General features: G+C 40.9%; 1 protein-coding gene across 3 annotated transcripts in view; it reads left to right on the top strand.

Moving 5' to 3' along the window:
- Positions 1-577: 577 nt before the first annotated feature.
- The window catches only part of P2RY8 (P2Y receptor family member 8), a 34,325-nt gene continuing 28,048 nt past the window's right edge, over positions 578-6,854 (top strand). Inside the window, exons 1-3 of one of the 3 annotated variants that reach the window (XM_084505886.1) lie at positions 578-876; positions 2,641-2,704; positions 4,422-4,508. The gene's annotated coding sequence lies outside the window, so the exon portion shown is untranslated. Of the gene's footprint in view, positions 877-1,093; positions 1,117-1,763; positions 1,786-2,640; positions 2,705-4,421; positions 4,509-6,854 lie in introns of those variants that run through there. The other 2 variants (XM_084505887.1, XM_084505888.1) reach the window with 2 other exon arrangements.

Below are 6,854 nucleotides of genomic sequence, written 5' to 3'. Positions count from 1 at the left end.
TTCTCAGACTGCTGCTTTTGGGTGGGAGGAATTCATTCTGGGGTGCTGATCACCCCTATGCCTGCATGCAGAGAACCCCAATGCCAGCACGGGTTCAGCATGGAAGTGCCAGTTCCCCAAAGGCAGCTGTGCACCTGGTGGGACTGACCTTCACAACTTCCAGGCCAATGGTTTCGTGGGATTGTCAGGCTCAGAAATGCCTCGGTTGAGTGAGTACATCCAGCAAAGGAACAGTCTTTTAGGGGCAGAAGGTTTTTATGTGCATGGGACCTAACTCCTGATGTTCCAGCATTCCCAGTTTTCACCTAAAGACTCTATGTGCAAAGAAGTATTTCAGACCACATACACACCAAATGCCTGTCCAGACTATAATGGATGCTGCTTTCTAAATAACTTTTTTTTCTTGCTCTGCTGGGAGACACATCCCAAGTCATGTTGAGAATACTGCTCTAAGCATCTTCTAAAACTGAGAATTAGCTGTTCAAGCCATTACTTAGTCATTTCTATGTTTCGTCACATAAGCTTCACACAACAGTAAAACGTACTTTGTCACAGTTATGCAGAAGATGCTGCAAATTCTCTCTTCCATGGAGGGGATCAGAGTCATCTTCTCTGGCCACCTGCATGTTCTCAGTGTGAAACAGAAATTGTGTGTAAAGTATGGCATTAGTTACCAAACTGCAGTGGAAGGATAAGATGACTTTTTTTCTATTGTACTTGAAAAAGTGAAGACATTAGTGAGGAAGGAGTTAATCGTTGCAAAATACACGGTCATTTCCTGAGCCCTGTGGTTGGATGAATGCAAACTTTCAACTATTTCTAATTCTTCTCTGTCATTTAAGAGGCTTTCAAGGTGCACTGTACATCCCAGATCAGGTAAGGACTGCAGCTTTTCACTTCTTGATTGTTGTTTTTTTTTTCTTCAAAATTGCTTTTTAGTGGAGTCAGTCTCAGCCAGGACTGATTTGTTCACCCTCCTATTATTTACATCTGAAGGGAGAACAAAGTTCATTGAATCCAAGAACTGCATGTGTGTCTTTGTCCCAGATGACTGTGGGCATTAGAAATAAAGTAAGAAATGTATGGGATAGTAACAGAGCAGCAATAACAAAGAAGGTATGTTACTACTAGTCAGAGGTCAGAATAATCACAGCAAATACTGCATTAGAAGAGAAAGAAGACTCTTACCACCAGTTTAAGGAGTTCGCTTTGCAAATCATGATCAAAATAAGGATTCTCAGGTGTACAGTTTGCTTTAGTACAGAGGGCAGTGATAATCGTAGTATGTCTTCAAAGGTCTTTTTAAAAGGAGGAAGAGAGAGCTGCTACATGCTGTAAGAAAAACAAAACCAGATAATTTTGGACCAGTTTTATTCATAAAACTGGACCTGATACTTATCTTCAGCTACTGCAGAGTCATGTACTATAGTCATCCTGAGACTGTTCCTGAGGTTTGCAGCAACTGAACATATGCACAGAAGTGAGGGTGGAAGCATATCATAAAAAGATATAATTTCATCAGGGTCTTTTGATGCATAAAAACTGAGCTCAGACAGAGCGGCACCAGAAGGAAGTCTCACAGCAGAGTGCACTCTTGCATACTGCATTTGTTGTCTCTTAATAGACAGGGAGAGAGAATATTTGTGTGAACGTTTTTTTTTTTTTCTTTTTAATAGTTCAGACACAAACATAAAATAGCCCTCCGCATGGCAGTTATTGTAATAACGGGCTGTCACCAAGTCACCCTGCAGAAAGTGAGCTTGTACATGCTATGAGGATCCCTGGGTAAAGTCATATACTGGAGATTCATTTTTTTGGCATTTGCTTTTTTTTTTTTTTTCTTTAATTCTTTTTGCTTGTAATCAGTTTTAATATTTGGAGATTAGCTCTGCAATTGTGCCTTGCGTTTGGTATAAATGGTTTCTGGATGTTATGCATAGTAGTAGGGAAAATCCAGTTAAGGTTTTCAAGGCATTTGTTTTATTCGGAAATATAAGTCCCATCAATTTTTGGACTTCATTCCTAAATCACTGGCACCCTACTTGTAAGATGGTAGTGCTTGGACTTCTGTAATGAAATTCACCCTTCAAATACCCTATGGAGCAGAGATTTGTCACTGAACCCAGATGAACCCAAATCCAGCTGACACCAGACTTGTGCCCAAGGTTTCTCAGCTCCCTAGTGCGGGTGATCTGATCAAGAGCCCCGGCTCTTCCATTATGAACACAGCCAGGGAGCATGTCAGCATGCTGCTGGGGAAGAGGCTACAGCATGGGGAGAAACGTGCATCAACCTTAGTCTGATCAGTTTGATGCTAAGCATTTTACTGTTCCTTAGAGTTGTGTTTGACCTTAGCTGGTAAATACTTGTCATCTATGCTGAAGCGCGTTGCTATTAATGCTGCGGCTTGCTAGATGAAAGCTGGCTGAGGTATGTCTACCCATCCTGCAGTTGCATTTCCCACTTATTGCCCAGGCATAGCTCAAGTGAAAGTGCATATCAGCTTTGTGGGGGAAGAACAAACTGAACCCAGGACTTCCCTATCACCAGCAGCAGTTTACCCACTGCTTCTGCCTGCAGTTTTCAGCATCCCTTCAGGCATGTTTATTGAAAATGTTTTTTTCACCTTCTGTCTTTCAGGGTGGATTTGGTTTCATCCCTGATGCATCTGCCCGGGCAGACAAATTGGCTCTCTCTGATGACTGTAAGTGTAGAAAATAGGGTGTTGGCTTAGGTGGTTTAAAATCTTTGTTCTCAGCATTCTCTCCAGCTTCAGCATCTTTGTTTGGTGTGGAAAAAGGCTGTACTCCTCTGCTCTCTGTCAGAAGGAGGCATACCTTGTATGTAGCAGCATATCAGGATGGAAAAGAAACAAAACCTAGAAAACCCATTCATTGTATGGTAAGTGTGGTCTCTCCCGGCTGCCTTCTAGCTGAGTGGCTAGAGGGGAGAAACCAGCATCCCACAACCCAGCCTTAAGAAGTTACTGTGTGGTGGGCTCCCTCTGTCCTGCTTGAAAGCACAGAGACACCAGGACTGTTTCTCAGTGCATTTAAGTGATGTAGTGGTGATTTGCATGCCTACTGCAGCCTAATAATTCCACTACATATTTGCATAGTTTCCACCTTGAAAGCTGTTTTGAAGCAGAAGTCCAGAATGCCTCACCATTGACAACAACTGTTTGCAAAGACTCCGAATGGGCAGAAGGACCTTTTTGACACCTGACATATTTTTCTGATGCCAATCTTATGTTTTTCATAGTGTACATGATGAGATTTAAAACTGAGTTCTCTGAAAAATGATTTTATAGAAATAAGAGGGCCTTGATTTGTGCCTCAAAAATTTATGGAAAAAATGAGCTCATGTTATAAGTAAATGTTATTGGGACTCTGCTTTGGCCTTTTTTTTTCTCTTACTGCCAGCATCTCGCATTCTGATTGGAACTAGACAGTCAAGTTGGTGTTCCTCTTGGGTTTACTATCTATACACAGGAGACCTGAGAGGAACTTCTCACCCGACCATTAGGGTTATTTTTTTTAAATAGGTTTAAAATGGGTACTATTTTTTTTTCTTGTCTACATTATGGTGTTAATCAAAGAGAAATATCCCACAGGGTTAATTTTCTTCATCCTTGGAATCTGGTGTTGTCAATTTGATCTGGTCTCTTCTCACACAATTTTCATAAGAAACCTTCAATCCTTACTGAAAGTTTCCGTTGGCAGTTTTCTTTTTCAGTGATGCAGAATATTTAACTAAAAAGAAAGTGAGAGAGATATCCTGTGCACTCTTAATGTAACAATATATATATGTGTATATATATTTAATGGATATTAACCATTATTGATATCCTAAAAGAGAGATTCTGCATTTTTGCTCACGGACTGGGGAAAACCCAAGCATTCTCCAAGCTGGTGCAATGCATCTATGAGCTTGTTCATCAAAAGCAGTATGTTTTTGTCATGCTTTTACACTACTGCATGAGGAATTTCTATTCAACAGCTGGTAAATTGAAAAAAAATTTATGCTCAGGCCCTTGGTCTCCCAATTCCTCATTAGGTCTTGAAATAATAAGAGATACTATGCACTGGTATTGTCATGATGAAGCAGCTAGGGTTACTTACTACCTGCACCTTATTCATGCTGCTCCTGATTCAATAAGAAAAGAAAATATAAAGTCACCAAAAATATGTGCTCTTTTATCTTCTTTTCTTCTTCAGATGTGGATATTGTACATCTTTAGCAATCTAGCACAGGTATGTTTCGCAGCTAGTGAACTGCATTTTAAAACAAAGAAAGGCACCATTATCAGTACTTGTCACTGTTCAGCATCTTTAGATGTGCTCTTTGTAAATATATATATATATATATATATTTTAGAAGCAGCTGACTCTTAAAAGATTTTTCTTTGGTCCTTTCTGCAGCTCTTTCTCCAAGAGGAAATCTGATCTGCTACAGCACGGAAACTTCAGTGGTGACCATGGCTAGACAAATTCCTTAGAGAGCTGCCTGTAAGTCTGATCAACATTTGAGATGAAGCGTGTTGCATTTTCTTTGGCAGGATGTTACATGCTGAGTTTAGATATGTGAGGCAATTTCTGAGGCAATAAGGGAATATTCAGGAACACAAGTCTCTGCTGTTAGGTTAATAAGCAAGAAGAAAGGAATCCTCTTGTAAAGACTGTTTTTTGTTGTTGTTGTTGTTGTTGTTGTTTGTTTTTGGTGGTGGTGGTGGTAGGTTTATTTGTTTGTTTGTTTAACCACAAGTTTGAAAAGATATAGATGTCGAGATTGTCTAAATTGTGCTCAGCTGGAGTTCTGTTATACCAGGATTGAAGGCACACTGAGTAGACTCCATTTCTGTGCTACAGTGGTTCAGCAGCTGAAGGCCTGGAGAAGCCTTTCGTGCTTTTATTATTTCTCCTTGTGACAGTCAGTCAGTGTGGAAGCAACGGGAAATCCTCCTGGAGTGAGGGGGGAGGGCGAGATAGGAAACTGTGGACAAGCAAGAACAGAAGTGCTGGGGGGGGGGGGGGGGGTGGCGAATAATAATTAAAAAAAAAAAGAAAAATAGGAGGAGAACTGGCAGTCCAGTCCATGTAGAGGAGAACAGAGAGACATTTCTGGACGGCAGCTAATGGAGAGGAAGATGGACTTTGGGTTGCATGTTACAGATGATGTAAGTGGGTTGTAGAGGACAGCAAAACGTGATCCTGCCAGCTCATTTCCTCAAAGACTCTAGAGAAAAACCTGAAATATCCGTGCCTCTGTAACCTAAAAATAAAACTTCAAGGCAAAGCACGTTTGCGTACACCCTCTAGTGGTCTAGCCAGAAAAGGCGTTTATTACGGTTATTAATTCTGCCCTGCGTCCATGTGCTGAGACCAGTCCTACTCTGGTCCTCAGCTGATCTGACACATCTATAACAACAACTGTTCCCTGAAACAGGATGGCTACATCCAAACTCATTTTCAGGAATGGTCTTTGGTCTATGATAACTCCTAAGTTGCACAAGTTGCTTGAGAGAGCATTAGCTGGTGTGAATCAAAGCTGTGCCAGCATTGTAACCACAGAAGGAAGTGAATTTCACGGCCTGAACCCAGGCTCTGACAGTGTTTAATTTACTAATATTGACTTAGCCTTAGTGCTGTAACAGCTCCGTTATGCATGTGGAAGATGGTACAGCCTTCAATCATCTAAGTGTAGATACTACAGAAGAATTTTTTGACAGACAAAAAAAAATCAACCATCTGCTCATTCAGAGTGATACTATTGCCTGAAAAAGCCCTGATATACTCGATGCTGGAGGGTACATGCTGACTGAGAGGGAGAGCTACAGGAGAAGATGGAGTAATCTTGTGATTTTGGTGCTTGAATTATGTCTTGGGAGATCAGATTATGCCTGAGAGTCTTTTGTGGTGCTGAGAAATGAGCATCTCCATAAGAAATAGGTGCAGAAAAATGTCTGAAATGTATCTGAGGTGGAACTTCAGAGCTTCAGCTCCAGCTGGGGACAATTCTCAGACAGCCACTGACTATAATCCCCTAAGAGCTGCTTCTCCTAACATAAAGTAGCAGTACTTAAGGTACTTAAAGACAAGTATAAAGCAGATATCTATTTGCAATTATGGAGCAATTGGGTTTTGACAGGACTGAGAGAGTTGACCTCATGCCAGTAAAGAGCATGCTTAAGGTACATCAGTAAGATTGGATTTCCTTAAAAATACAAGTGCTTTCTTTTCAAGCACGTGTAACTCCTCTTCTAGAGCACTCCCCTAGGAGAAAGATCACGCACATTCGGTGCTCTCTTTGGAAAATATTCAAAGTCTTAACCACTTCCTTCCTTGAAAGTATGCTAACTACCACACTCAGGTCTGATTTGCACCCAACTTGTTGAAGCTGCAACTTTGATGGAAGATGAAGCAATGGTCATTGGACAAAAGAGGAGCAGATACCTGAAATACAGATTATCTAGAAGGCAAAATATTTGTTCTCTAGTCTTGTCTTCAGAGACACTATTTCACTTTCAGTAGTCATTGGATAACCCCAAAGGCCAATCTAAAGTGTAAAGATCAGGCTATGTCTGCTCCCTTACGGATGACTGCCCCTGTGTTTAGGCTAGGCTAGGCTAGGGAATCTTTTGCTGTTGTGCATGTTGTGCATTTTTTCCTAAGCTACCATGTCAATAATTTATTTATTGCATATCTTTGATATGAAACACGGGTAGTACCCAGCCATTTCGTGGTTAAAAAAATCTCTTGATCAGATAATAATTTCCATGGTCAGACTTGGGAGGCTCTATTTCCTGACTATAACCACTAGTCTGTCATTTAGAAAGGGAAGGGATGTGTTTTTCT

The sequence above is a fragment of the Aythya ferina genome (assembly GCF_964211825.1).
Source record: "Aythya ferina genome assembly, chromosome: 1".
NCBI classification, from domain to species: domain Eukaryota; kingdom Metazoa; phylum Chordata; class Aves; order Anseriformes; family Anatidae; genus Aythya; species Aythya ferina.
Note: the sequence above shows the minus strand (reverse complement) of the source record. Positions and strands in the feature narration are given on the sequence as shown.